We start from the raw sequence: 7,751 nt of genomic DNA, 5'->3' as shown, positions 1-7,751 counted from the left end.
TAGGCACTATAAGCTATGGCTTCTGCTTACACCTTTTCGGCAAAATCATTTTTTTTTTTTTTTACCTTTTCATCTTGTTCTGCAAAAAAGTGTGTACAAGCCGAAATAAAGATTCATAACTAACTAACTAAAACTAAACTAACTAACTTTTTAGTTTAGCTTATAGCTGAATTTTATAATTTGAATTTAATTAGTATGATTTAGTTTATTGTTATCTAGTTATTCCTTATTATTTATTTTTCAATTATTATTATTATGTACTTTTTATGTACTTTTTCTTTTATATTAACCTTTTGTGTAATGTGTGGGTATTAATGTGAGGATGTGTGTGTGAAAATGACCAGATATGTGTTTTGAACCATGAGTGTGTGAGTTTTTATTTGTTAAATTTTGTTTTTATTATGTAAAGCACTTTGTGTCACTATTGTAGGAAAAGTGCTACATAAATAAAGTTTGATTTGATTTGATATCACCCAAATGTTTATGAGGCTTCATGCTTTAGCTGCTGTTGAGAGAAACTGGTAAATTAGCACCACAACCTGACCTTGAAGTTTGAATTTATTAGCTTGAAAATGATTTCAGGACCCCCACCCCCCTATTGTCCATCTATGTCACATCTGTGTTATATGTCTTTTCATTTAGATGTAAGCAGCAGTGTGTGTGATTTGTGCTTGGAGTGTTTTTGAGGAAACAAACAAAATCTTGGTTGGGGCCCCCAAAATCCTGACAAGTTATTATTCAGCTACAAATGTTCAAAGCAGCTGGATAACAGCATGCTGTAGCTCTGTCATTACTCTGTCAGAGTCCATAGCCTTGAAGCTCACACAAACTCACACCAAACTCAAATTATATCACAAAATTCTTACATTTCCTTCAGCTGTTTGTCCAAGGAGAGTTGGTTCTGATCCTTTTTTTTTGAAGATCTGTCCTAACGTCATATCTCGATGTGTCAAAAGTTGTTAAAGCCATTCTGCACATAGAAATGCTGAAATAGCATGATGAGACACTTCCTGATTCATAAAACCCCATACGGGGCAAATGTTATGAATCGCTACCTATAAACATTTCAAAAACATTTGTTTTAGCAATGGCGGACTTGATCTATTAACTATTGAATAACAAATAAATAGATGAAGTTCCAAATGTTTCACTTCGAAAAAAATAATAAAAAGAAACACCGACACTAAGTTAGGTCTCCTAGTGAGGATATAAAACAGTACTGATTGAACAATTATAAGTGATTTTTTTGATAATTTGCTGTAAAATAAGAAATAAAGAAAGTCCACTTCAGTTTAGTAAATACAACACGACTGGAGTTGAAGTTAGGCGGACATTAATGTGGCGAGCCTGGAAAATGCTGATGGTCACTTGAATGAATGAATGAATGAATGAATGAATGAATGAATGAATGAATGAATGAATGAAAAGCTTTATTGTCGCTGGGCCAGCGTCCAAGCACAGTGAAATTACTGCCAGTACAACCCATCAAGACAACAGAAAAATAAAGACAAAACAGATAACAACATATGACATGGGTCAACTGGTGTAATCAGTTGAGAAACGGTGACACTGGGATGGGGGAGGGAAAAAAATGTATCTTCACACTGTGTATAAATACACAGTGTGAAAGTGCAAAAAAACACCTCAGCACAGAAAGCAACATACTCATAACAAATTTAACATCATCATAACGAAGACTTGCACATGTGTGGGGGTCGTTCACTTCAGAAAAGACTTTGTATGTAGACGTGCAAGAATAAAATGAGGCATATGTTAAACAAACTTCTTTATAACAGCTCAAACATAGTTTGTGAGTTGGAGCCCATCTGTACAACGGAGTATTAGGGCCAAACTAAGACAAAAAAAATTGGAAATTACGAGAATAAAGTCGTAAAATTACGAGAATAAAGTCATAGCCTAATGTTGCGAGAATAAAGTCGTAATACTATGAGAATAAAGTCGTAATATTACGACTGAGACAAATATTTGCATGGAGGTTTACTAGAAACATTTGACCTGTAAACGAATTGTTACTTTACGTTAGTTTAGCTTAGTTAGTTTAGTCTACTGTGATTACTCCACACCGTCCCCTCACGGTCCTTGTTTATAGTAAAGGTGGCCTAATCTGGAGAATCTAGATGAGGGAGAAAGCAATACTGAGGAAGGAAGGACCCTTATGTGCCGATCAAGCCAAACAGCCTGCATGTATTCAACCACTGCAGATCTAAAAGCTGAGAGGAGATGAGGGCCCGAGGAAGGTGTGTTGAGTCGTACATTCGACTCATGACTTGTGATCACACAACCTAATGCATGAACAGCGATGGTTAATGGGGTGTGGATGCAAGCTTCTCACTAAGTGCCATCATTCATACTTTTCAAGCCTCAGTGGTTTTGCTTCAACTGTCAGAAATGAAATGCATAATTGAAAAATATTCCACAGTCTGGGGTAACATGAGGAAGGGCAGTGATCCACACAGTCCTTGAAGTATCTCCAGTCCCATTTGAGGAAACTACTGTACACAGTACTGGAGTTGAGAGGGGATGAGGGGGGACGGCATCCCCCCCTGAAATACTGTAAATACGGTCAAAATCCCCTGTAAAACTGCCATCCCCCCTTTCCATCCCTTATGTCATTTCATCAATGAATGTGGTTTTACTGTTATTTCAACATTTTGAGTCATCACCAGAAAAATAACACCAGAAAAATAACTTATTTGACAATTTTCACCGGTTTCAAGTCAAGTTTCACTTGAAATAAGTACGAAATTTGCCAGTGGGATTTATCTTCTTATTACAAGCAAAAAAATATTGTTCCACTGGCAGATTTTTCTACTTATTTCAAGTGAAAATCTACTTGAAACAGGTGAAAATTGTTGTTTTTTTCCAGTGATGAGTCTTTTTTAAGTGTAATAAGATTTTTTTTTACTAAAATGAGAAATGATGAAAACTAGAAATAAGACAAATATTCTTGTTAAGATTGTGAGTTTTTGCAGTGATCCATTTTACTTATCCTGTGAAAGACAGGGTCATATTGATAAGTTTTTTATTGTTGTGTTTTGATGTATTTGATGTAAGCCCAGTGGATATTTAAAGCTTACAGAAGGCTGCATTTAACTGCTGCTATGTCATTCCTGCAGTATTTCTGCAGGTGTTTTGGTCAGTGCTATTATTTGTAATATATTATATTATTTGTAATCAGCACAAATTATCTGTCCCCATATGATAAAATCCACCATCCCCCCTGATTTTCTTTTTACAACTCGAGTACTGATTGTAACTCTTTATACGTTGGGTTGGATCACTCTTCACTGCAACGCCTTTTTCTGTCAAGATGTTGTCTTATAGGGAGGATTAATGAGTAATTCTGCTACTAATATCAGATGCATAAGAAGACGCTGTAGTATCCCTGATTTGTAGCACACACGAACCAGGAATTTCTCAACTGTTCGATAATCTTTAAAACATAAACACATGATCAGTCTTGGGGGGGCAAGTTTACTCAAAGCAGTGTGATGCACAGTTTTGTTCAATACTCTGATAAGATTAGTGAAAGCAGCCCATCTCCTCTCTCAGCAGGAACAACAGCACTAACTTTCTGACGATGTCAGCAACATCAGCAACAAACCACCCCATCAGTTTAATTTGCAGCGGGCTCAGATGGCGAACTCCAGCTGAGAGCGGCCTCCTAAATGAACTCAACTTTGCATGCTTCTACTGAAAGGGCTCTACTGCAAAAAATGCGTGTTAAATGCCAATTTGTTTTCCTCCTTACAAGCTTGTTAATGTTTCAACAATGACTTATAATTGTTTTTACTGGCAATCAAATGTTTAAGATTAGATTTCCAATTTTTGACTGTATCTTTTATATAGCTCGTGGAAGCACAGGCTGCAGAAGTGTAACATCCTCCTCATCACCGCAGCATATTTGGTGTCGTGCAGTTGCTGCCTAAGCAAGTGGGTCCACTAATGAACCAGCAGGTATCAGCAGATGTGGGTCTGTAACTTAATTTCCCCCCTCAGCTATAGAGCACATCCTATGGCATGTTAGCAGTCTTGATGGATGAGCACTACAGCACATCATACCCCCACCAGCACCAGCACCACCTCCCTGGATCCAGCACTCCTCAGCTGTGTCTCTACCAGCCCAGGAAACCCTTGGAACATCAACCCTGAAGGGTTGATGTTCATCACCCTTCTTTTGAAACAGACAGTTTCTTTTCTTCATGAATAAATTCCCTCTTTCTTGCAGGAACGTAGTGCATCATTCACTGACAATTCTTTTGGGATGAGTTCACAAAAGAGGACTAATTATTTGCCTCTTAAGACCCAGTGCATTTTTCTTTCTCGTTACTTTGGGCTCCTGATAAGACATTAAAAATCTTGTGATTTATGGCAGTTTTTCGGTATTAAAGGTGTTTCCATTACAATATTTAGGTTTTTCACAAATGTAATGGTATTGGAAACACGACTACAGTTAAACGGACTCAATCTGCTAAACACCAGAGTAGTTGGCATTCAGGTGGATCCTTTTCCTCATATTTAATACTATAGCTTTAAAGTAAAACACTTTTCAATTTGGCCAGAAGCCCAGAACTACATTGGGTGGGGGATGTAGAGATTTGTGGGTCCTGCTCTTCCCAATTCCTAACATATACACTTTTTGAACAAATACAAAGTCCAAATTGAAACTGCAAGCTGCGATGAATGGGCCCTCGCACCCTTGTGTACGTTCAGGTGTGTTGCAGTGGAAGCTTGTATGACTTTCATGTAGATTCTTCAGGCCTGGACATTTAGCGGATGAAACCACCCACGACTCTCTATATCAAACCATTCAAAAGTTATGGCAGAAAGTAGGAACTATCAAATATGGACCAATCAGATGAAGGGGCGGGGCTAATTTGCACCAATTATGTTTAAGGTGTCACGGCTCAGACAGGACAGAGAACCCAAATGCACAACACCAGGCAGATCAGAGTCAAAGAGGCTTTAATCAGGTCAAAAGGCAGGCAGGGGTCAAAACCGGGCAGACAGGCAGATCAGGCAAACAAGTCCAAAAGGGGCAGGCAAAAATCCAAAACCGGGAGTCATGCAGGGTCACAGGCAGGCAGGCAGAAACAGAAATCAGGAAGGCTGGAAAGCGAGGCATAAACACTCGACAATCTGGCAACAGAAAGGTGGAAATGGGCCGGTATATGAGGGGTACTGCTGATGAGGGAAACCAGGTGTGGAGCTGGGTGGGGAAGCACAGGTGAAGGGAATGAGTGGATTTCTGGCTGATTAGGGTGGCAGGATCTGGAAAAACAGGGGAGTGAGTTAAAGTAAAAAACCTATCTACACTGGGAAACCATGACATAAGGACTCAAATCCATGTCCGATGACACCACCACGAGTATTTATGTCAAACCATTCAAACGTTATTGCAGAAAAGAGGAACTATCACATATCGACCAATCAGAAGAAGGGGCGGGGCTAATTCAGGCCAATGAAAGTCAAGTACTCAATACCGAGTCCGATGACACCACTCACATGTCTTTATCACAACCCGTTCAAAAGTTATAGCAGAGAATAGGGACTATCAAATATGGACCAATCAGATGAAGGGGCGGGGCTAATTTGCACCAATTATGTTCAAGGACTCAAAACCGAGTCCGATGACACCACCATGACTCTTTATATCAAACCATACAAAGGTTATGGCAGAAAATAGGAAATATAAAATATGGACCAATCAGATGAAGGCGGGGCGTGCCTTTTGGCGTCTATCGTTGCCACGGTAACGCTTTTGAAAGAGAAAAGTAATGCGCATCATTGCAGGATCGAGACGCATATTTTGATGTATAACACACCTGGGTGCACCTCGCGGTTCGGGCCGCATTAACGGCCGAAGAAATGGCATAAATTGCGCTAAAAATTACATGATTAATTCAAAATGGCCGACTTCCTGTTCGGTTTCGGCCATGGCGCCAAGAGACTTTTCTTTAAGTTGCGACATGATACAGGTGTTAACCGATTTTGGTGCATGTACGTCAAACCGTATTGTGGGGCTTGAGGCACAAAGTTTTCTAGGGGGCGCTGTTGAGCCATTAGGCCACGCCCATTAATGCAAACCATTAAATATAAAATTTATCACCAGGCCTGGCTTGCGTGCAAAATTTGGTGACTTTTGGGGCACGTTTAGGGGGGCAAAAAGGCCCTCCTTTCGTCAGAAGAAAAACGAGAAAAACAACAAGAACGAGAACAATTCCTACAGATACAATAGGGCCTACAGTCAGTGCTCGGGCCCTAATTACCTCGGTTTGTCTGCAGGGATCCAATCCACATCATCACATAAGTGTAGTGACATTTAGAGTCTTGCCAGAGTTTTAAAATAGCTCTTTATTTTGATGGATGCCAATAGCCTCCAGTGCTAACACTTATTGCCATTTCCTGGAAAACAATGTTTCATTCTTACCTAAAACTGCTTTGATTCATTTAGGTCATTTAAACATTTTCACGTGATAATCCCTGGTTTGAATTCAACCTGAGAGGTTATAAAGATATAAACTAAACACAGAACAACATACATGCATATCAGAGGTGGGTAGTAACGAGTTACATTTACTCCGTTACATTTACTTGAGTAAGTTTTGGGAAATGTTGTACTTTTAGGAGTAGTTTTGAATCACTATACTTTTTACTTTTACTTGAGTAGATTTGTGAAGAAGAAACTGTTCCTCTTACTCCGCTACATTAGGCTACGTTGAGCTGTTACTTTCTTGTATCCCTTTTATCCGCGTACGCGTCAATATCATGACATCACTGGGTGATTCTTTGGGAAAAATGTTTGTTTTTGCATATTTTGTCACATTTACACAGACTCAAACACAAACATAGAGTTTCTATGAGTTGGCTTGTTCTAGTTCTGCCTGGTTAAAAAAGAAAAGTACAAAGGCTTGAAATTTTGTGCTACTTGTGCTTAATTTATTTTTTTATTCCGTTATTTTATTTATTTTAATATTTATTAAAGTACTTGAATTTACTTTAAGATTATTTTAATTTAAGCTATTTTTTATTTTTTATTAATTTTAATTTATTTTATTATTTTATTGATTTAATTTGCCTGAAGATGATTATTTTGTACTTTTGTATGTTTGAATGGTTGTGTTAAAAAAATAAAGCAGACGTTACTCAACAGTTACTCAGTACTTGAGAAGTTTTTTCACCAATTACTTTTTTACTTTTACTCAAGTAATTATTTGGATGACTACTTTTTACTTCTACTTGAGTCATATTATTCTGAAGTAACAGTACTTTTACTTGAGTACAATTTTTGGCTACCCTACCCACCTCTGATGCATATACACACACAAGCCAGGACACACACGGCATCTTCTCTCCGTATCCTCTGTCCCTCTCAAGGGCAGGGAGCTGTGGTCGCCCAAGGGCCGAGGGGACCATGTGGCCAGGCGTCCATATGGGGTAACCCGAGTAAAGCCGGGGAAGGCCACCGTGCGTCGATGCACTCTGTTGACTGTTTCGACAGACATGTTTTCCCAAAGCAAGGAAAAAAGTACACTAAGAGGGGTGCCTTAAGTCACGGCTCAGTTCACAGAGACGTCTCGCTGCAGGAATATGATCCCGTTCACTTAAAGACGGCCGCTTGCTGCTCTGTTCGGACCTGCTCTCCTGCCATAGGATTCACCTTTTATGTCACGTGTAGGGTTGCCACCCGTCCCGTAAAATACGGAATTGTCCTTTATTTGAGAAAAAAT

This window comes from Cololabis saira, chromosome 7, assembly GCF_033807715.1.
Source record: "Cololabis saira isolate AMF1-May2022 chromosome 7, fColSai1.1, whole genome shotgun sequence".
Lineage (NCBI taxonomy): Eukaryota > Metazoa > Chordata > Actinopteri > Beloniformes > Belonidae > Cololabis > Cololabis saira.
This window is presented reverse-complemented; position numbering follows the sequence as displayed.